This window comes from Rattus norvegicus, chromosome 6, assembly GCF_036323735.1.
Source record: "Rattus norvegicus strain BN/NHsdMcwi chromosome 6, GRCr8, whole genome shotgun sequence".
NCBI lineage: Eukaryota > Metazoa > Chordata > Mammalia > Rodentia > Muridae > Rattus > Rattus norvegicus.
The window spans coordinates 34,999,187-35,020,875 of NC_086024.1; positions in this window are offsets into that span (position 1 = coordinate 34,999,187).

Genomic DNA, 21,689 nt, shown 5'->3' on the forward strand with positions numbered 1-21,689 from the left:
CCGAAGGGGTTTTACTAGGGACCTGATACGTAGTATTATAGAATGATTCCAACTATTTCAGTTGATCATCTCCTACTACATAAGTACTGTTTATATAATTTATGGATTTTGAAGTGTGTTTTAAAATTTTATTGTGTTGTTTTCCCCATGAAATCCATAGCACGATAGGATACTAGTGGAGGTAGAAAACCTTCTGTGTTATTGTGAACTTCAATGTAGATGAGTATTTTCACATGTTTCAAACGGACTTACAGGGTAATAGGATTCAACACAGAGTTTTCACTCACAGTTCAGCTGTGTTGATTTCCCCTGCCCACTTCCACTTTGTCTTTCTGTTTCTTTTTGTTCCGTTGTATTCCCTCATCACCAGAGTTTCCTGTCCACTTTTTCCTGTTGCCTTCCTCACCTCCTCCCACAGTGCATCCTTTTCTAGTCTCAAGGGCCCATTTCTAGTTTCCTGGCCCTTGACCATATTTATTCTTATCTTGATACATAGGTTTAAGAGGTGGAGTGTCGGATTCATTTATTTCTGAGCCTGGGTCCTCTCACTTTATCTAAAACTCTGCGGCTCAATTAATTTTCATGAAAATGTCACTTGTTTTACATGGGAGGAAACTTCTGTGTGTTTATCATATTTTCAGTATAATGAGTGTCTAGGCCGATTCCATTTCCTAGTTGTCGTGACTAGAGCATTAATGAGCTGGTGTGTGAAAGTGTGACTGTTGAAGGACGTATCTGAATACATCCGTCATGATGCTGGCTTCTGACATTAGTTTATAATATTCCAGGTAGGCAGTTTAATTTATTAGGAGGGCATTCTAAAATTCACAAAAAAAATTCTGAGGTTTTTTTCCAAGTGTCTTTTTGTTATTTTTATACATCAGAGTTATTGTTGAAAAGAAAAGAGTGAGGGTCCTGGAGAGATGGCTCAGTCATTAAGAACACTTGCTGCTTTTGCAGAGGACCTTGGAACAGTTCCCAGCACTCATGTGGTAACTTATAATCCAGTTCCAGAAGACCTGAAACCTTCTTTTGATCTTCAGGGACACCAGGCAAACATGTGGTGCGCACATCTACATCCAGGCAAAAGACTCACACAAAAAAACCTAAACTAATAAATCTTTTTAAAAATTAAAAGTAAAACATTGAATAAATATTTTATATAATTTTATGCAAATGTTCCTATGCCAATAAACAATTCACAGTTCTGGGTTATAATCCCTTAAATTTAATTTATAAAAAGAAGACTATGTTATAGATATGTAAGTTTATGCTAAGGAGTGGGGTTGGTTTATAAACATGTCAGAATTTTATAACTTCTAAAATTGATAGGAATATTTCCCCCAAACCTAGTAATTCCAATTTGCATCAAACTTTCTTGTTTTTAGTCTAAATTGTAGCATCTGATCAAAAAAATCTGTAACTATTTGCCTGGTGGTAGCCTTAGAAATATTACAGCTTACTGAGGGACACAATTATCATTCAGGTCTCTGTTATTATATTGTTCTGGGCAGAGTCCATTTGACTTATTAATTCTGAGTCACATGTTCCTTTCCTGTTGTGTCTTTGCCTGTCTTGGTGTGTTGGGGATTCTCTGCACTGAGTTAGCATGTTGGAAAAGGTAACTGTGTAGCGGAGCTCTCAAATGCCATGGTTTGTGTAATTCATACCTGTCCTGATATTTTGTATCTGTGAAATCAGAAAAAAAAAACAGGAAAATAGATTTGTAAGACCAATGTTCCTTGTTAGATGGGCATATTTTGATCTTTTATAGTTTTTCCTAGATTCTATTAAAAATCTAGGGGTATTAACATATAGTTGTTTGGATTTTTAAAAATAATTCTTTTTCTACCATTGGATTCTTTTCTTGCTTTCCTCAGTCCTACTGACCCACCCCACCTCCACCTCTTTCTATTCTGGTTGATTTCCTCTCTTCTCCTTAATTCTCACTACCTATATACCAGACCCTGACTTCAGAAGCAAAAAGAGTATTAACCACCATAATGACTCTGCCCAGCCCTGTCACTTCCACTTTGCTACTCCCCCAACAGTGACACTGGGCTTCTATCGAATGAACTGTGTTCCCAGGGTTTCTCTGATAGCCTTGCAATTGTTTGCATCACCTCTCATAATATCTTCTGTGTCCTCTACACTGCCAAATTCATTTCCCATGGCACAATCTCTACCCTCCTACCCATAAATACACAAGTCCTGCTCCCTGTGTCCTTGGATGATAAACATCAGTGCACACCGGTCGTATACTCTGCTTTGTGTTTAGATAAGTTCAATCCCCCTAATACTTTGTTTTGTGTTCTTTTATAAACATGGAACATGCTTTCATTTTCCTTCAGGAAATTGCTTATTCTCTTCACCTGAAAAGCCACTGCATGTCTACATCTGTCTCTTATTGACTTCCTTTCTGTATCTTTCCCGAGACCCGGGACTTTTCTTTCAAGCAATTGCATATGTCACAGCAAAGGAGATCCCAATCAGTGATAAAATTTATACTAATATCCTCTGTGTCCTCTGATCCTTCAAAAAAGAAAGATATTTTGGCAGGGTTCTCTACCATTTATCTGCTTCTTATAAGTGTAGATGGAGCCTAGAGACCAAACTAATTCATTCATTTTGGGAATCCTAACATCGAGACCAAATGATGGAGAAGTCGTTTTGCCAAATACAAAATACAGCTGAGTCCTCTAGAGAAGCACTAAGAAAAAAAATGACAGGCCCTCATTATTCTTTCTGTGCATCTGGCTCTTAATTCCCTATGAAAAAGAAAAGAGTGTAAACCAACTTCTGATAAAAGATACCTATTTAACCAAGAAAGAAAACTATGGAGAGTAAAGCAACATGACCGTAGAGTCCCTGCCTAAATTAAATGGTAATGCTCATTTCTATAAAAAAGTTTATATTTTATTTATACTTGATATTTTAGTAGATCTAACATAATTTCCAATTTAGATGTGGAAAAGTAAAAATGTGCAGAAATTACAGCTTACTGCCTGGGGTAAGGAGAGAAAGAATTTACCTTTTTACAATTCAATCAAATGCAGAATAGGAGCAGTTAATAATTGTAGGATATGAATAATCAGATAAGACATTTTCTCATGAAAACTCATAAATTTTATTTTTGGAGCGCATTAAAATTCAGTTAAAATTTAAAAAATTATAGCACACCTCAAGCCCCAGAATAGTTGCTGCATCTATAGAAATCTATTTTAGAGGTACACAGTGCAAATTATAGAATGTCAGCATGTGATTTGATTTTTATATGCTTTTTTACTAATATAAATAATGAAACATGCTGGGAACATTGGGATATATTCAGCTGAGATAATTAAAATACTGAGGTGTAACACACTAAAAAGAAAAAAAAAAGGAAAAAATTAAGTGCTAAAATGAATTAGGGAGAAATACCAGCTATTCAAAATGCTACCTATGTTGTGATTACAGTATTGTGGATATAGAAAATTTCATTTTGTTTTAAGTGGATCCAGTGGTAGCTGGGACATTAATGGAAGCAATGGTTTTGTAGTGTCTGTGAATAATGGGAGATTTCATTTCAGGAGCACACTTCTTTTTCCACACTTCTCTGGAAATAAGTCTCCATAGTATTCAGACTAAGCCTTTTCACCCAAATGGAACAAAGTCTCTGATGAAATAGGACACTGGAGCCTATGACAAATAATTAAACTGGGACTTGGGAATCAGTGAACTTTGCATGTCTGTATCCAACACTCCCTTATCAGATTGGCTGAAAAAGGGCAGATCAGCTTTGTCTGACTACGTGAGAAGCACAACTGAGCCTCCTGCTGGTTACCACTGTCTACACTGTGGAGGTTGTTCCAACCTATTCACTCTACTTCATGGTCAGGCAAGGACCAACTATCCATTCGTGCTTGCCAGGGTCAGTGTGGATCAAGAGAAACTATATTGCAATAACAAGGGGTGATATGGACTATGATACCTTGTCACATGGAGCATTTATCTTAGGTCCCAGGGGTCCTTTGTAAGGTGTTTGTGCCGCCCAAACTCTAGCTTTATACTGACTTCCAAATAATTAATTGGGTTCTATGCAAGCTGAGGTATTTAAAAGTTGGAGGGTGACCTTTCCTTTTTTTTTTAAAACAAATTGTGGAGTTTATGCATTTACATTTAAAATGTTATCCCCTTTCCCTTCCCCTTCTATGAGGATGCTGCCCCTCCTAACCACACAGTCCCACCTTAACACCCTGGCATTCCCTTATATTGGGGCAGCGATTCTTCACAAGACCAAGGGCTTCTTCTCCTCTTGATGCCAGACAATGTCAACCTTTGCTACATATGCTACTGGAGCCATGGGTCCCCCCATGTGTACTCTTTTTTTGGTGCTTAGTCCCTGGGAGCTCTGGGGTGTCTGGTTGGTTGATATTGTTGTTCTTCCTATAGGGTTGCAAAATACCTTATGGTTTGGAGAAGACCCAACAAGTAGACTAATCTTCATCATAGTGATAGAATGTATTCTCTCCTAATTAAAATTGAAACTACACTTCCATTGTGGAGTTAAAAACTTAATGAATTAAAATGAGAACTTTTTTTTTAATTTGCTGGGTGACTTTATCCCTAGATTTAACCCTGTTCTCTTTTGTGAGTATACTTGAGTTTTGCTGAATCACATCCAGGCATAATTGACTAAGAAAGTCTAGAAACAGTGAATATCTTTAGTGCTATGCTATCTCCATGTTATTTTCCTCTTTTTCTATGTAATTAGCAGATGGACCAATGGCCAGGTATAACTGTGTCCATCTCCTTTGATCCTATACATTTTTTTCCCTTAGAACACTAGTCCTCAATCTTCCTAGTGCTGAGACCCTTTAATGCAGTTCCTCGTGTTATGGTGACCTTCAAGCATAAAATTATTTGCATTTCTTCTTCCTAACTTTGCTACTGTTATGAATCATAATGTAAATATCTGTGGTGTTTTGGTTTGTTTGTTTGTTTTAGGTGACCCATATGGTTACCTAGGTCATCAACACCTCTCCCTCTGTGGTTGCAACCCACAGGTTGAGAACTGCTATTTTAGAAGTTCCATCCCTGGTAATGCATACAGCAAGCATTCCATCCCTAGCAAGCCAAAGAATGATGCAATATATGACTTATGAATTGTACCGTGTAGAGATGGTTGACATAGTCCATGATAATGACAAGCCTTGTAACCCTCTCCCAAATCCTCGGGAATGGGAATCTTAGTTTTCTCTCCTGAGAATAGAAATGACAATAGATAATTTAGAAGATTATCTTTATAAATCTAGAAAACACATATCATGTAGCAACTGCAGTGTGTGGCACAGCCTGCAGTCTACGGTGGGTATGTCACAGCTATACCAATTACCACATTATGGTGATTTCGGTTTGACAATAAAGGACATCCGACTTCCTTTTTATCATATAGCCTTTACTACTGTTTCCTCTTATGTAAACTTCCTTTGCTTAAATGGGATCTATGTGTAAAATTTAAAAATAATTCTACGTATGTTTTAGGTAAAATTTCCAACAAGCTACCCTTCATTTTAAAAATCTGGGATGTACTGCATACTAAAATATCTCCAAGTAACCGTGTTTAGGTTTGTTTATCTAGTGATTCCCATGGCTATTTGACAAAGGAACACTGTGTGCACCTTTTGTGTCACATGTTTCTTAGAAATCTTCCTATGAGACAATAACAATGACGCATGACCCGTAGAATCTGTGTAGCTCGCATGTAATAAATATATAGAGAAAACACATGAGTCTGTGTGGATGAATGCCATGCTTCTAGCTCAATTGCACAGACATGCAGTATCTTTTCTGCAATCGACCTGCCCATATCTTACCTATCACCTGTTGGAGATTGTCTATTAATCCTTCTTCCTTGGAATTACAGAATATTGTGCTGGTCAACTGCCCTGTGCATTCGGTTCTCCTCTAACTTGCTTTGTTCAGTATTTGTACTCTGGATACATCATGATAATCGTTGCTCCAGAGAAGAGAGGAGCATGCTTGTCATTGATTTATTTTATCCCATTCTAACAAATCCTGGCGTGGACTGGAAGAAATGTGCCAAAGTGGATTTACACCTTTTTATCTTGTTCTACTGTAGGCATCGTGCTTTCCTCTGAGCATCCAGGGACTTATTACCCAAAATGATGCTTGAGACCCCTCACATCAGCAGAACAAAACAGTGAGGGAAATTACCCAATTTCTGCAGAACTCATAAACACCCGGAATGTAGGTCACACTCATTGCCCGATGTGCTGTGCTTGTCATGTTCTGACAAAGCAGCTGCCACGAGTGGCCACACTCCCGGAAAGCAGACCAGCCCCCAAAAAGAGCAGCCATTTGGAAACACATTTTCATTGACAATTTGGGGAAGTTGGGCATTCACTTAAGAAAAAGCCATAATTCTATGAGAAATGAGCAATTTATGCACATTATAATCAAATTTATTTTTATATCCAGCTACTCCTCCATGTGGGATAATTCAGTCTGGGAAATCATGCTAATTAGTTAGAAATCCATTATATTGTGAGCCTTACAGCAGATGCAAATGCTGTTTCAAGTGTTCTCACCTCCACAGAGCATGCGTGTTTATGAAAAGGCCCTCCCAGGATGGGCAGTTTGTGGTGAACCAGGCTTTAAAAGGGATGTCAGAGAAAACATCCTCACAAGCACCCATCATAGCACTTGTTTTAGTGTGTTTTATAAATACACACCAGTCTTTGCAAACACAAGGCAATCCCAAGTGCCAGAAGAAAGACCAGAGTACTGTAACTTTCAAGTCTAATATAATCATAATACCAGCAATGACCAATGAGAGATAGGTATGTTTGAAACTCCACAACAGTGGAGAAGAAGAACCCTAACTTAGGAGTAGAAACACTGAGTTCCCGAGGCAAGGGGAGCTGCTTCTGATTCAGTCCCTTATTGATGGGCATCAGAAATAGTTAGACTCATTTGTCTTCCTCCCAGAGTAGTTCATTATGAATTTAAAGGAAGGTTATCATTTACACACACACACACACACACACACACACACACACACACACACACACACAATCAAGCACTCTGATAAATTACTTTAGGATTACTAAAAATTACCCAAGCCCTGTTAAAAGGGAAAGCTTGAGTCTAATCATATATTAAGGACATTATAAACTGCAGAGTTATTGTTAAGGACAACTAGAGAAACGTAAGTTCTAATGAAGTAAATCCTTGGATGAGATATTTGTGATGCCTTGGAGCATTGGTATCCTGCAGTTAGTAGATTAAAGGGGCAATGGAATTCATATTTGAATAATGCTTTAAAGCACCGTTATAATGGAAATAATGATGGGTACTCCTTCATCAGAAATGACACCGTGAGATCCTATAAAGTTTCAGTTTCTCTTCTCTTCTCTTATGCCAACTTGTGACTGATACCTCAACCCCCTAGATGGAACTGCAAACCAGAAGTCTAGACTAATCTCTGCTGGCTCCATCTGCTATTTTCTCTAGCCTATCAGGAAATTTGGTTAATTATTTGCCATATCTTTAATCCTGTCTCCTGGATCTGTTTCACAGAGTCCTGAGTTTCCTCCTCTATAACTGACTTTCAGATTGTGTCCTGTGCCTCCCTGAATTTCATATTCATGTTAATGCTCTTCAACAAGCCAAAATTGGACATCTAGGTGCGACATAATTGCAAATATTTTTAGACTTTTGAATATTCAAATGGCTCCATGAAGCCTCAAGGTAACGTGTAGGTGCCCCTACGAATGCTTCCTGTTTGCTTCTCCCATCTTCCCCCTTTGCTACTTAAGGACGTGTTGTTAGAGTTCCCAGGTTAACCTGTGAGCTCTGTCCGTTCAGGAACGATGTGTAGTTTCATTCTGAATTCCGAAGCTTTAAGTCTACCAATGACATTGTCCTTCAGGTCAGTTGGCGAATTTGCCATCCTGGCACTTTGCCCTTCATCCATTTCATTTCCCCATTCACTCTCTCAGTCTTTTAAGAAACACGATCCTTATGGAACACTCAGTCTTCCTTGCTGCCCTTTTCCTGGAGTTTGGAATGAGTAGGCATTTAACTTTATGGGATAATTTATTTTTCATGCAAAAGAAGAATGAATCATGAAAATGCATCTCATCTGTTTTATTGTACATTTAAATAGTTTTCAGAACAATAGTCTGACCACAAACCTCAGGGGTATCAGTGGGAAGTTTCAAAATAAAAGAAAAGCAAGGATTCTGCAAACATATATTTAAAGCACACGGCTGTAACCTTAGGGTAACTGTCACTTGTGTTGTTAGCGGGGTCTCTAGGCCAATCTATAGAAACAATAGGGAAAGGAAAACAAAAGTGTGCCTTGCTACAGATTTACTCACCCTAAGTGCCACAATCTTTGAAACCAAATGCAAACAACAAACCCAAACACTCCCATGCTCATAATGCATTTCTTGAATTAAACCTCTCAATGACTATCAGTTAATGCTAGCATTTTAATAATGAAACAACTGAGATTTGAATATTACAAGTGTCCTTCTGATCCAGTCAAGACATGTATTATAAGTTATTACTCCTTTCCATCTTCATAATCTTTGACCTTTGAGAATATACACAATCTGAACATCACAAAGAACCCCTCCTGCAGGAGTTAATTAAGCCCGACAAAGCCCATTAGCAGTAAGTATTTGCTGGACTAAGGTTCTGGCTTTACTGTGGAGTCCTGAAAGCTTGTATGCTCTTGCTGTCAGACACTCAGGATGGTTCCTGGCTTGGTTGAGAGAAACAAAACAAGACAAAGGGAAACACTGTTGCCAGTGTGTGCCCACATCTTTATAGTTAATTCCAGTCGATGCTAGGTAATAAAGTATTTTAGCTAATTCAATCAAAAATTGTGGGCGGGTATAATTAGTAGCCCGCGATTTGTACAGAATAAATAAATGGTGCATGTGATTACATAAGAGACAATAATTTATTAGAAAGTATTGTCACCATTGTTGCCCACAAGTAAAAAATCTTTTCTGTAAGAAATTTTGTGAATAAGAGTTAACTATTCTATTTCTGGACCATGGGAGAAGATTTCTTAGCTAGCCTTCTACTACTCCATGAGAAAGAGTTTCTTCCATGTAGACCATGGCCAAAGACAGTGACCGATACAGTGGCTCTACTTATCTCTTTTCCTTCCAAGAACAGCGTTTGACACAGATAGTAGTTAGAAACGTGAACACACCTCTGGACATATCAGAGCTCAGGGTAAGAGATCAGAAGGGATATGATACTGAACCTCACTAAAACTTCCTCACTTTTAGTTGTTAGGCCATAAAGGAATGGTTCTCAACATTCCTAATGTTGTGATCTTTTCATACAGCTCCTCATGTTGTGATCACCAGGATAAAATCATTTGTGTTGCTACTTTGTGATGGTTTGTATATGCTTGTCCCAGGGAGTGGAATTATTAGGATGTGTGGCCTTGTTTTTAGGTGTGTCACTGTGGGTATGGGCTCTAAGACTCTCATCCTAGCTCCCTGGAAGTCAGTCTTCTCCTGCATCCCTTCAAAACAAGATGTAAAACTCTCAGCACTTCCTTCCTATGCAGGCCTGGGTGCTGCCATGCTCCTGCCTTCATGATAAAGGACTGGATCTCTGAACCTGTAAGCCAATTATATGTTGTCCTTATATGTCTTGGTCATGGCATCTTTTTACAGCAGTAATACCCTAAGACATACTTCATAACTGTAAGTTTGTTACTGTTGTGAATCATAATGTAAATATCTGATAGGCAGGATATGTGATATGCAACCCCTGTGAAAGGATCATTTGACCCCCAAAGAGATAGTGACCCACAGGTTGAGAACCACCACCATAGTATCTGCCTACTGAGCAGCATACTGTTACTTTATCTATAGAGTGACCAGCACCTCCATGACTATACTAAACTCAGTCCTGAACTAGCTGCAAAGAACTTGAAAAGGAATGTCTGATACACAGGATGTCTACCTCTGTGAAATTTGCTGTATTAGTGAGCTCAGGCTACTCTAACACATTAGGCAGAATGAAAATAATGAAGAATATCCTGTCAACTTGCATACTTGTTCTTATGAGGAGAGAGAGAGACAGAAATACAGAGAGAGAGAGAGAGAGAGAGAGAGAGAGAGAGAGAGAGAGGCAAAGACAGGGATAGAGAGATAGAGAGAGAGGGATGGATGGATGGATGGGTAGATGGATGGACAAATGGATGGATGGACGGACAGATGGATGGATGAATGAATTAGATAGATAGATAGATAGATAGATAGATAGATAGATAGATAGATAGATAGATAGATAGATAGATAGTTTTCTTAGTAGGCAATGTCTTACTGGAACCTGATGTAGAAAGTGAATACATGTACAAATAAAGCATTTTCTCTTTAAAATTATCATTTCGTTTAATTGGATGAATCGAGGCTAAACACCCAAGGACAGAGAAGCCAGCAGCTACAGGCAAAGGAAGACATAAGTGAAACAAAAGTTAAGACTGTGAGAAGCTTCCTCTATATCCTGTACTCTTCTATAAAATATTGGGATTCTTCTTTAGAATTATCAGTGGAGAGTTGAAAAGGAAGCCACTGTTTTCTAGATAAAACAACATCATAGGTATATATTTCCCTTGAAATGTAATATAGGGTATTTTAAGCACTCCTGTTTTGGAGTACTTTCTTGGGTAATAGCTGAACAGTTTACCATTTATATTCATTCATTCATTCCTGCATTAACTTATTTTACATGTTGTTCTCATCACAGGGGTATCAAGGATTTGAAAAATGCATTTGAAATATGTTTTGTCACCCAGAAGTGAAAATATGTCCTAATGATTCCACTGAAACTGAAAAACAAAAGTATGCTTCCAGAACCCTGAGAACATCAAATGAGCTAATGCATTGTTTAAAACAGTAATAGTATTCCTGGCACATAGTTTGGGCTCTGAAAATCGTATACAGACCATGTCTGAATCTGTCCACGTGTGGCTTTGAAATCCACTTAGTACCACAGGATGACCACTTCAAAATGTGGGGATTGGATGATGGGGCTGGAAAATAGGGCTTGTTATCAAGGGTGATGCTTATAGATGCTGAACGTATGGTACCATAAATGGATTGGCTTTTGGCAAGAAGACAAGGAAAAGGAAGCAGAGAACCCGGGGTTCTGCACTACACAGACAGGTTTTACAGCCTGGGAATGGGGGCTTCTACCCCTCATTGTAGCTACTTCTCCTTTCTGTCACCTTGGTTTAGTCTTCATGGCCTCTGTGGGAAAGGGACCACTAAAATCACACACCATACTTTTAATACAAATGTACATAAATGCAATGAAGAAAGACTGTGGACAAGAGATTAGAAATAGACGTGTCCTTGTACCTCAGAACTAGCCCTTTTAAAACTCAGTATGGAGTTGGATGTTCACAACACTTCCTTCTATTATTCTCTTATTTGTCTCCTCTTTAGGTATTTTGTCCTTCTTTTCAAGATTCACCATTCTTTTTCTCTTTCTTAAAATCTAGGTAATGAGGATCGGGAGATGGTCAGATGGTAAGAGCACTGACTGCACTTCCAGAAGGCCTGGGTTTGATTCCAAGCATCCTCGCGGCTGCTTACAATTGTCTGTAACCCCGGTAATAGGGAGTCTGATGCTCTCTTCTAGCTTCTTCAGGCACAAGACAGGCAGGGGTACACAGTATAGGCAGACAAAACCATTGAACACATGTATTGTAAGGTTAAAAAGTATGAATACTTAAATTTAAAATAAAATCGATTATAGGTATGGTTCCCAAACCAGACATGTTTGTCTTGGGTTTATGCCACATATTGATTTGTCCTATTTTAAGCAAACAGATGTATAAAAATATTAATTTATAAATCAAATACAATTTGCGATTTATTTTATAACAAAAATAGCCTTGCACTTTGGAAGGTGAGCCCAGGACTTTTTCTTTTTATGGGGAGCCACCTCAGCAAATATATAAATTCGTTCTCAGTAATTCCTATACATCTCTTTAGGAAGACATCTGTTATGGGAAATAAGATACACCTGCGTATGCAATTCTAAGTGTCAGTGCAGTAAACACTTACAAGCTACTGATGAAAAAGAAAACATACTCTCAGCCATTCTATTCCAGTATTCCGTTCTTGTTATCGGAAGAATTTGAAATGAAATACTTTTTCTCCGATCTCACTTCTCACACTCTTTCCCATTGTTTTGACATGCGAGGCAGCTTTCCAGCTCTGAGCTTAGGAGGGAAGGATTCAGTATGACTTGTGCTCACCACAAGTGTACATTATCATAAAACTATTATTCAAATGCCAGAACAAAGGTACCTAATCTTCAACAAAAGGCACAGAGTTAATTGCCATTTTTGACATCTTAAGGAATTAATCACGATTCTGTAAGGACCCATGGAAGCATAGGTGGAATGGCTTTTCGAAGTTTCCTTTCTAGTCAGTGAAGTAAGTTGCTGACTCTTCACTTTCAACTTGCAAGGAAATCTGCAAACTGAACACTTAGTACGTGTCTTAAAGTCGAAAGACTTATCTTGGAATATGAAATGGTTGCAAAAAAAAAAGTAATTACTTCATGTAGATAACTGCATGGGATAATCCTAGGTGGTTGATCTGGAGTTGTGCTAAGATAGGAGAATTGGGCTCTGTTAGGGAAATTATAAAACAAATTTAAAAAGGAATAATAAGAGAGGGTATTTTAGAGTTTAAAAATAATGAGTTTGATCTGAACATAAAGTTTTAGAAGTCGGAACTTGAATCCTTGAGGGAGGGATCAAGTCAATTCAAATATGCATATGATGGAGATATGTGAGGGAAAGACAGAGAAAGAACCCAGTGTTACCTTTGGGAAAGGAAGCACAACTTCCCTGAAGCTCTCTGGCAATGCCTAACTTTTTCTTTGTCCTCTGGGTCTTTGGGCGAGCTGTTTCTGGATGCCAGAAATATGTTTCCCCCTCCTCTGCCTCTTCTTCAGTTGTCTGTTTGAATTCCTAGGAATAGATGCCTGCCACCTGGCACCGACAGCTATGATTTCATTAAGATTCACAGGATGGGGCAAGAACTTCCTCTATTTTTTTCTTCCCAAGAGGTTGCTTACCTAAAATTATCTGAAAAGCTTGTTTTGCTAACCTGTATCTTTATTTTAAATACATCTTTTACTGCATTCCATTATCGCACTGTTCGTGTCTATCAGCATGTGCTCAATGCTGAATATTTAATGGCTTGATACAAGATGTTGCATCAAGACAGAGACTTCTGCACCTTGACCAATTAGGTGACGCTGTAGATTAGTCAGTAAATTCTCATTCTTATCACACACACACACACACACACACACACACACACACACACACACACACACACTTGAGTCACGGTTCTCTGATCTTTGACCTCTGGTCCTTTTCCTTGGGCCACGTTGACAATAGCAACCATTTGGCCCCTGAAAACAAAGCAATTTAAATACTTAGATCATTTCTCACAAGTCAAGAATTGTGGTTAAAAATGAAATCTGTTAGTCTTAAACTAAACCTTCATTTCCTTCATCACAGAGATGATGAAACAAAGAGGGAGTATTCGGAGGCTCCCTTGAGTATCTGTGCTTCAGGATGACTCAAGCAGCTGATACCTGCATGGAGAGGACACTTGAATACCTGCACAGTGGTCAAGTCATCCTATCAAAGTCTTCAGTGTATATCAGTGATGAAAGCAGTAACCAGAGATAATATTCTCCAAGCAGCACCATCTCAGGGGTATAACCTTCTCTTGATGATGATGCCCTGCTTATCTCAGAACAGAAAACCCTCACCCTAAAATGGTAAAATTTGCTTGGCTCTTAGACCATTCCTTTCCTATAATAGCTAACTGATGAACCACAGTTCTTGGACCCTCGCTCAGTTTGGATTTGCCTAGAAATCTCCCACCCCCTTAAGGGCTCCCTTTCATTTCCTTACTAATAAGCAAATAATGGAGAAGATGAAACCGCAACTGGGTTTCCATTTTCCATCACCAAATGGAGCCTCTATTTCTAGTAATAGGTTACATGTGAATCAAGCTGTTAGCCAAAAGGAACCCCCATGGGAACCCCCAAACAACTCAGGCTATTGCTAAAGGGTATTGATTTCTTTCCACACACTGATGGTAAGGCTGAAGACAACACCTACACAAGTCATTAAACATGAAGGAGCTGAGCTGGGCCTACTGAAAGCCTTCACTCCTACTGACTAGTGTTCATAATACTGGAAGAGACTCTGAACGTTACCAAAGGAGAACAGTAAATGCAAACCCAAGTACAAACACTTCAGTCGGCAATGGTAACTGCTTGCAAGATGCCCTACTGCAATAATAGCACAAACCTTGAGGGAGCAACCAACTATTGTTTGATTAGATTTAAGGCTCACACCCACCGTGTGATTGAATCCCTCCCCAACACAGGTGGCCAAGAACCTGAGTTTAGATATGCCAGTGACTGGGGGTGGGGTGGGTTGGGCAAATACTACTGTTCTTCTAAAGGACTGTGTCAATAAAGTAATTCCTGGTGACATTTTGCTATACTCATAGATTAGTGTCTTCCTCAGCCATCATCAGAGGAGCTTCCTTCTGGAGTTGGTGAGAAAGGCTAGAGAAACTCATGGGTGGACAATTTCTATAGACATACTAAAGACTAAAGGAACACTCAGCCCTAAATGGGATGTCTCATCAAAGAGGCCCGGGAGCCCAAGGAAACCTGCAGTAGAAGGAATGGAGAATATCAAGGAGACAATTCTCATAAACAAAACAGGGCCAACACACTCGCATAAACTCACAAAGTCTCTAGCAGCATGCACAGGGCCTGCACAGGATGGACTAGGACAAATGTGGTGCCGGTGCTGGTTTTGGTGGCAGCAGAAATGAAAAGACACAGAAGGACACTTAGCTTTTTGTCCTTGCATTTATTTGCCTTTCCTATAAAGCTTATCTACTGTGCTACTGAGGCACTGGAAACACTTTTTTGAGTTTCCATCTCAGAATAAAGACCAGTTCTTCCTCAGAAATCCAGTGGTCTTCAGTCTAATATTGAGACTATCAAAACATGTAGATTGAGAAGATAAACAACCATAAAATTCTCAGCCACTCTAATACTCCTCTCGTATTCTACCATTTCCCCCCCAAGACAGCACTAATTAGTACATCCATTCATTTTGTAATCAGAGAGATATAAACTAAAACATTGAAACATCCCTTAATGTGTTTGCAAATAACAGCACACCAACTGGTTATCTAATATCAAATGGTCAGCTGGGAAATGTGTGTGTGTGTGTGTGTGTGTGTGTGTGTGTGTGTGTGTGTGTGTGCGCGCGCGCGCGCGTGCATGTGTGTGTGTACAAGCAAAAATATATAAATTAAGAAGGTTGTATATATGTGTTTAGAAATACATAGACACACACATACACACACACACACACGTACACACTCTACAGTTAACAAAAATAAAGAAACAGAGGCTATGAATTTGAAAGAAGGCAAGGAGTAGGGCTTCATAGACGGTTAGAGGGAGAAAGGGAAAGTGAAAAACTATGTAATTATATTATAATTTTAAAAATACCATTTTTAAAATGTGAATAATAACACTATAAATATGAGTGTCACTTAACTGTAAGAGTACAATCATGTATACCTAGTTATTCTGCCAGTTTTGTGATTACATATGTTTCTACCTGGGATTTCAGTGCTATATCCATAGCATGATTATGTTATAGGAAAGGGCTGACACATGATTGTTGATATACAAAAGTACAGTACTTATGTCCTAGTATATGATATTTTAGTTATAAGGAACATAATTTTGTAATTGGCATGGATTACTTCCAAGAACCTAGACAACAATGATAAAATGCTTTAAAAAATACATGAAAATCTAGTATGATATTATTCATGTAAATTTTAGAGACATGCAAGTCACTACTTATATCTTAAATACCTTAATAAAAATATCCAATTTTCCTTCCATGGCAACTGAACTGCTGTGTGTACTCATATACAGCATTGAAAATATGTTGTATTGAAAAGTACATATCTTTGCTGTACAAATTTTAATTTGATTCCCCATGAGGGCAAATCTCTCTGTGTGTGTTTGTCAAAATACTCAATTTTTATTTGGTAGAAAGTATCTTTCCATATCCTTTGTTCATTCACATACTTACATACATGGCAAATGTTTACTTCCTTATTAGATCCCTCTTGCATCTGAAGTACATTCTATGGTATAGTCTAAGGAAATCCCAGTGCCTTTATTATTATTATTATTTTAAAATCATTCAATCCTTTCTTACACTTGAAATTTTATCCCCTTCACGGTCCACCCTCTGACTGTTCCACATCCCATACCTCCTCCTCCCTCCCCATGTCCATGAATATGTCCCCATCTCACCCCCCAACCCTCCACCTCACCAGACCTCCCCACTCCCTGGAACCTCCAGTCTTGAGGATTAAGCGCATCTCCAGGCAATTATCTGCTCTTTATGTGTTGGGGGCCTCATCTCAGCGAGTGTAAGCTGCCTGGTTGGTGGTCCAGTGTCTGAGAGGTCTCGTAGGTTCAGGTTAATTGAGGCTGCTGGTCCTCCTATAGGCAGCTGAAAGTGTCAGATGCAGATACTTACGCCCAACCAATGGACAGAAGCTGTTGGCCCCTCTGGTTGAATTAGGGAAAAGATAAAAGAAGCTGAGAAGGAGGGCAACTCAGAGCCTTCTGAGGGCATCCACAGGCACCAGGCACGCACGCTAGTGGTCCATAGGCAACAGATAGGCAAAATATACAAAATAAATAAAATATTTTCCATAACTCCTATCCTTCTTTATTGTTCTTACCCTTGTAGACTGGTTAGGGTTGAGCTATCAATTGCATAATAACTTACATATTTCCTCTTTTCATAAAATAGTTTTATTAAGCTTGTGAATATTATAGGATGGAGGGGAATGGACATATAGCCATGAAGAGCCTCTTTATATAAACTGCGATAAAGAACCTCTGTCCTATGACACGCCCACAGAAGTATGCTTTGCTGATGAGCATCAAGCTTACTTTCATACTTCCTTTAAAGCCATTAAAGGGTAATATACTTAAATCAAATTATTTTAAGACTAGTCCTTTTTTTCACATCAGACTTTACTTTTAGATTGTTGGACTATTTTATGTAGAGGAAGTAATTAATAGTCTATACATTGACATGAAGCCTTAGTGAAAATGTTTAATACATTTTAGAAGAAAGGCCAATGAAATATTTGTCATGAACTGTCCTTGAGGTTAAAAGTGTAATAACAAATTTCAGTGTCTGATACTTTTGGTTGTAGATTGAATTTCCAGGATGATGGTCTTTTATTCTTGTACTCATCCATTTATGCATTGATTCACTCATTTGTAAACTCCTCCGTTAGTCATTTGCTCATTTTTAATATATTTTTAATTTACTTTAGAGTTTCATACATGAGTAAACTAACATCATTTTCCCTCCCTTCTCTACTTCTCCAGCATCATCTCCTACATACATATGTATTTATTTATTGTGTGCCAGTAAAAACATGTCATAGATTTTTCTATTTATAGCTTTATAAGTTACAGTACACCTTGTACTGTATTTTACTTATGTTATGTATAAACATACCAAAATACATTTATTAAAAAAGTCAGAACTTTTTAAAGATAATAGTGTTCTTGGTCTGCATGAAGAAGTTTGTAAGGGAACAGTAAGTACCAAACAGAGCTCTGTGGCAGAGGAGAGAACCGGATGTTTCTGTCTGGCTCACGTATCCAGCTGTAGGAAAATATTTCAGAAAGCTAAATATCAGCTAACTGAAGAAAATAAAGTGTGTTGTACGGAAAACTGTTCAAGAACAGAGACCAACTGAGCTCCTCATCAATACTGCTCTCACAGCAAAATATAAAAAAGCATTTGGTTAAGATAAGGACAAGTAAGTTTGAGAGGGATTTGAGCACAGAATGAATTATTCATTCCTTGATTCCTTCCTTCGAAAGACAGTAAATGAACAACCAGTATGCCGGGGATTGTTTTTAAGGCCCAGATTGAGAGTGGTGAGTGAACAGACTACATCTCTCTTTTACCAGATTTCTTTCTGATTGCAAGAGATATACAGTAAGCAAGAAAACAAACACAAAATGAGCATGTCATGTATTGTGCTGGATAATTTTATGTCAACTTGACACAGCCTAAAGTCATCTGAGAGGAGGGACCTCTCAGATTACATAAATGCTTCCATAAGATTGGGCTGTGTGCAAGCCCAAAGAGCACACTTCGGCTGTGATTGTAATTAGTGATTGTAGGGGAGGGCCCCGTCCATTGTGGGTGGTGCCTCCCTTGAGCTGCTGGTCCTCTGTTCTATAAGAAAGCAGGCTCAGCAAGCCTAGAGGAGCAACTTCAACTTCTTAAGCAATATCCCTCCGTTGCCCTTTGCATCAGTTCCTGCCCCAGGTCCTGACTTATTTGTTGTCCTCTCCTAAGTTCCTTTAGTTAGGCAGAAGTATAAGGCAAATTAACCCTTTCATCTACAACATGAATTTAGCCATGGTGTTTCATCACAGTGATAGTAACCCTAACGCGGACTGAATTTAATGCTAGGATAGTGAGGTATTGCTGTGACAGTTCTGACCCTGTTGCTTGTGGGAGAAGAATGAAAGAAATTTGGAACTTTGGGGAAGAAAAGCTTCAAAACTTGGTGAGCTGTCCTGTGGAAGTTTGGAAGGCAAGAGTGTTGAGAGATATGTAGACAATGGAGGACTGTCTTGTGAAATTCTTAAGGGAAGTTTGAAAGTTACTTAAAGACTACTGGGGCCTTTGCATATTTGTTATTTTTAATTAAGATTTTGTGGTTCTGGTCAACTGGGGCTGAAGAGTCAACCTTTATCAACAAAAGACCAGCAACAAGGAAGTGAAGTCTTTGCTTTCCTGGGACAGTTGATGCTGGTTAGCTGCGGCTGAGAAATTAGCAGTGACTAAGAAGAGACTGGGATCACTGAGGTCAAGTCTTCTGGGAGGTGGTTTCCTGAGAATCAGTCAAAGAAGCTTTGGTCAGAGGCAGCCGTGTTGGAACCACATCTGGTGACAGCTGAACTTGGTCGTTTAAGAGACACTCAGGTTGTACTGGTTTTGATGGCATGAGCAGGTCGAGTTGCCAGGTCATGCAAAGCAACTGAGTTGTGACACTGAGAGGCCAGGAGAGGCCATTAGTGAAGGTGCAGTCTCAGAGGCAGTTGAAGCTTCAAGATTGAAAGTGTCTTAGTGAGAACCTAAGACTTGGTTCCCCTTGATCCCAGGGGAGGCTATTGGTAAGCGCTCAGACCAGTTGTAGCAGAAGACCCTAGCATTTTGAAGATGCCAGTGCCATGACCTGATCACCAGTAGCAGCAGCAGTGGAGCCAGCCAGTGAAGCCTAGAAGGAAAGCTGTTTGTACTGCAAAGAGTGGAACCTAAGAATTGATAAAAAGCCCCTTACAGGAGCCCTAAAAATCATGAGTATATCCTAGATAATTATTCTATGAGGTTTTTATACTGTTGGGGTTTTGATGTTGCTTTGTTCAGATTTTGACTGTGCCCTTGCTCTTTCCTCTTGAAATAATAAAGCACTTAGCTTTTTTTTTTAATTTACAGGAGCCCAAGATTGAGAGATTTTTGGATGTTTAAAAGGGAGTTTAGATATTATTTATTTACATTGAGAGTTTATACTTTAAGAGAGACTTTGGGTTTTTAAGAGACTAAACGTTTTAAAGGTTTGAACTAGTAGAGGCTAAGGAATTTTAAGTTTATAATATGTCTTCTATTTGTGATATTTATTAATCTGAGGGTGAGCCAAAAAAGGAAGGATACGTCTTAATAGAAATATTTGTGTGCCAAGGTAACAAGGGGTCAATTGTGTTGGGTAATTTTATGTCAATCTAGAGTCATATGAGAGGTGAGAACTGTAGTTGGGAAAATGACCCCATAACATTGAGCTGTAGCCAAGTCTATAAAGCATATTCTTAATTAGTGACTGACGTGGTTAAAGCTCAGCTCACTGTGGGTGGAGGGAACCCCTGGATTCTATAAGAAAGCAGACTGAGAAAGCCAGTAAGCAACATCCTTCCATGGCCTCTGCATCAGCTCCTGCCTCCTGGTTCCTGCTCTATTTGAGTTCCTGCCCTGACTCCCTTCAGTGATTAAACAGTGATGAGGAAAGCATATGCTGAATGAACCCTTTCCTCCCCAGCTTGCTCTTGGCTATTGTTTTTGGTCACATCAATAATAACTGTAACTAGGATACTTCTGTAAAGCAAGCTGTGTCAAAGAGTCATCTGAGATGGTCAGGAGAGATTTTTCTAGGAGGTGAAGAGGAAGATGGGGTTTTTCTGGCTGAAGGATCTGACAGTCCCTTGTATATATGCAGGAGTTTCAGGCTGAGGAAACCCTGTTCCCTTTTGGCTCAGTTACATGCAGCTTGTTCTGTCTGCATGGAGGCGGCTCTTCTTACTCGCACTTTCCAGCTGATACTAAAGGAGACAGGAAGGAGAAGGAACCATCAGGTTGGATGTGCATTGCTTGTAGTCTAGTAATGGGCTTAGATTTATTTGAGCCTATTCAATAACGTATGTAGATATTAATCACAGCATGGTGATATGTCTGATTTATATTTTATGAACTTGCTTTTCTTTGCAGAAGGAATAGCTAAATTAAAAATAACAATTAGGTGAAATAGGAAAAGAATAAAGTACTATTGTTTTAATTTGGATGTTCAGAAATGCTAATACATTCTTTGTTGACACAACCTCTGAACCCAGATTTGCTTATTTCTTATAGCAGAGTCAAAAATACAACCTTTAAAGAATACACATGCCTACTGAAGTTTAGGCATGCATAGCTGTCATACAGCTCGGGTGGGGTGGTTGATGGTGAGGAGGAGCAGGGACAAAGGAAGAATGAATGAGACGGTACCAGGTAGGACACTGTGGCCTGAACGCTACACAGATAACCTTTGAGATGCATTGCAAATATCACATCGTACAAGGCTATTAAAGCCCTCAAAAGTCTTTCCACTAGCTTTGACTTTGTCGGTGTGGGTTTGTCGGACTTACCTTTTGCAAAGCCAAGGAGAGTTTGGAACCTGACTTATTTTGAATGCTTAGGAAGCTGCGGTTTTTCTTTTTTCTTTAGCTTTGACCCTGATAGTTAAGCCCTGAAGTAGAAAGATGCTACTTTTAAACTCCTTAGGAAAAAGTACCTGATACACTAACTCTGTTTCAGGAATCAAGTCTAAGACCAGCACTCCTGGGGCTATACTCATCTAATACCTTTAATGCCTTTGATTTCAGGGCTTTTGTGTTTATTTTCTTAATTCAAAAATAAATTTAGGTCTGGCGAGATGACTCAGGAGTAAGAGAAATTTCTTACATAGGACCTGCATTCAAGTCTTAGCAACTGTGTTGGGAGTCTAACAACTGCAAGCAAAGCCAAGTTTCAGGCTATCTGATATCTTCTGTGGACTCTAAGGGCACCTATACTCACACATGCATGCCCGCGTGCGTGCGTGCGCACACACACACACACACACACACACACACACACACACACACACCCTCCCCACATACCTTATATGTATATACATAGTTATAATAAACTATAGTAATGGGGT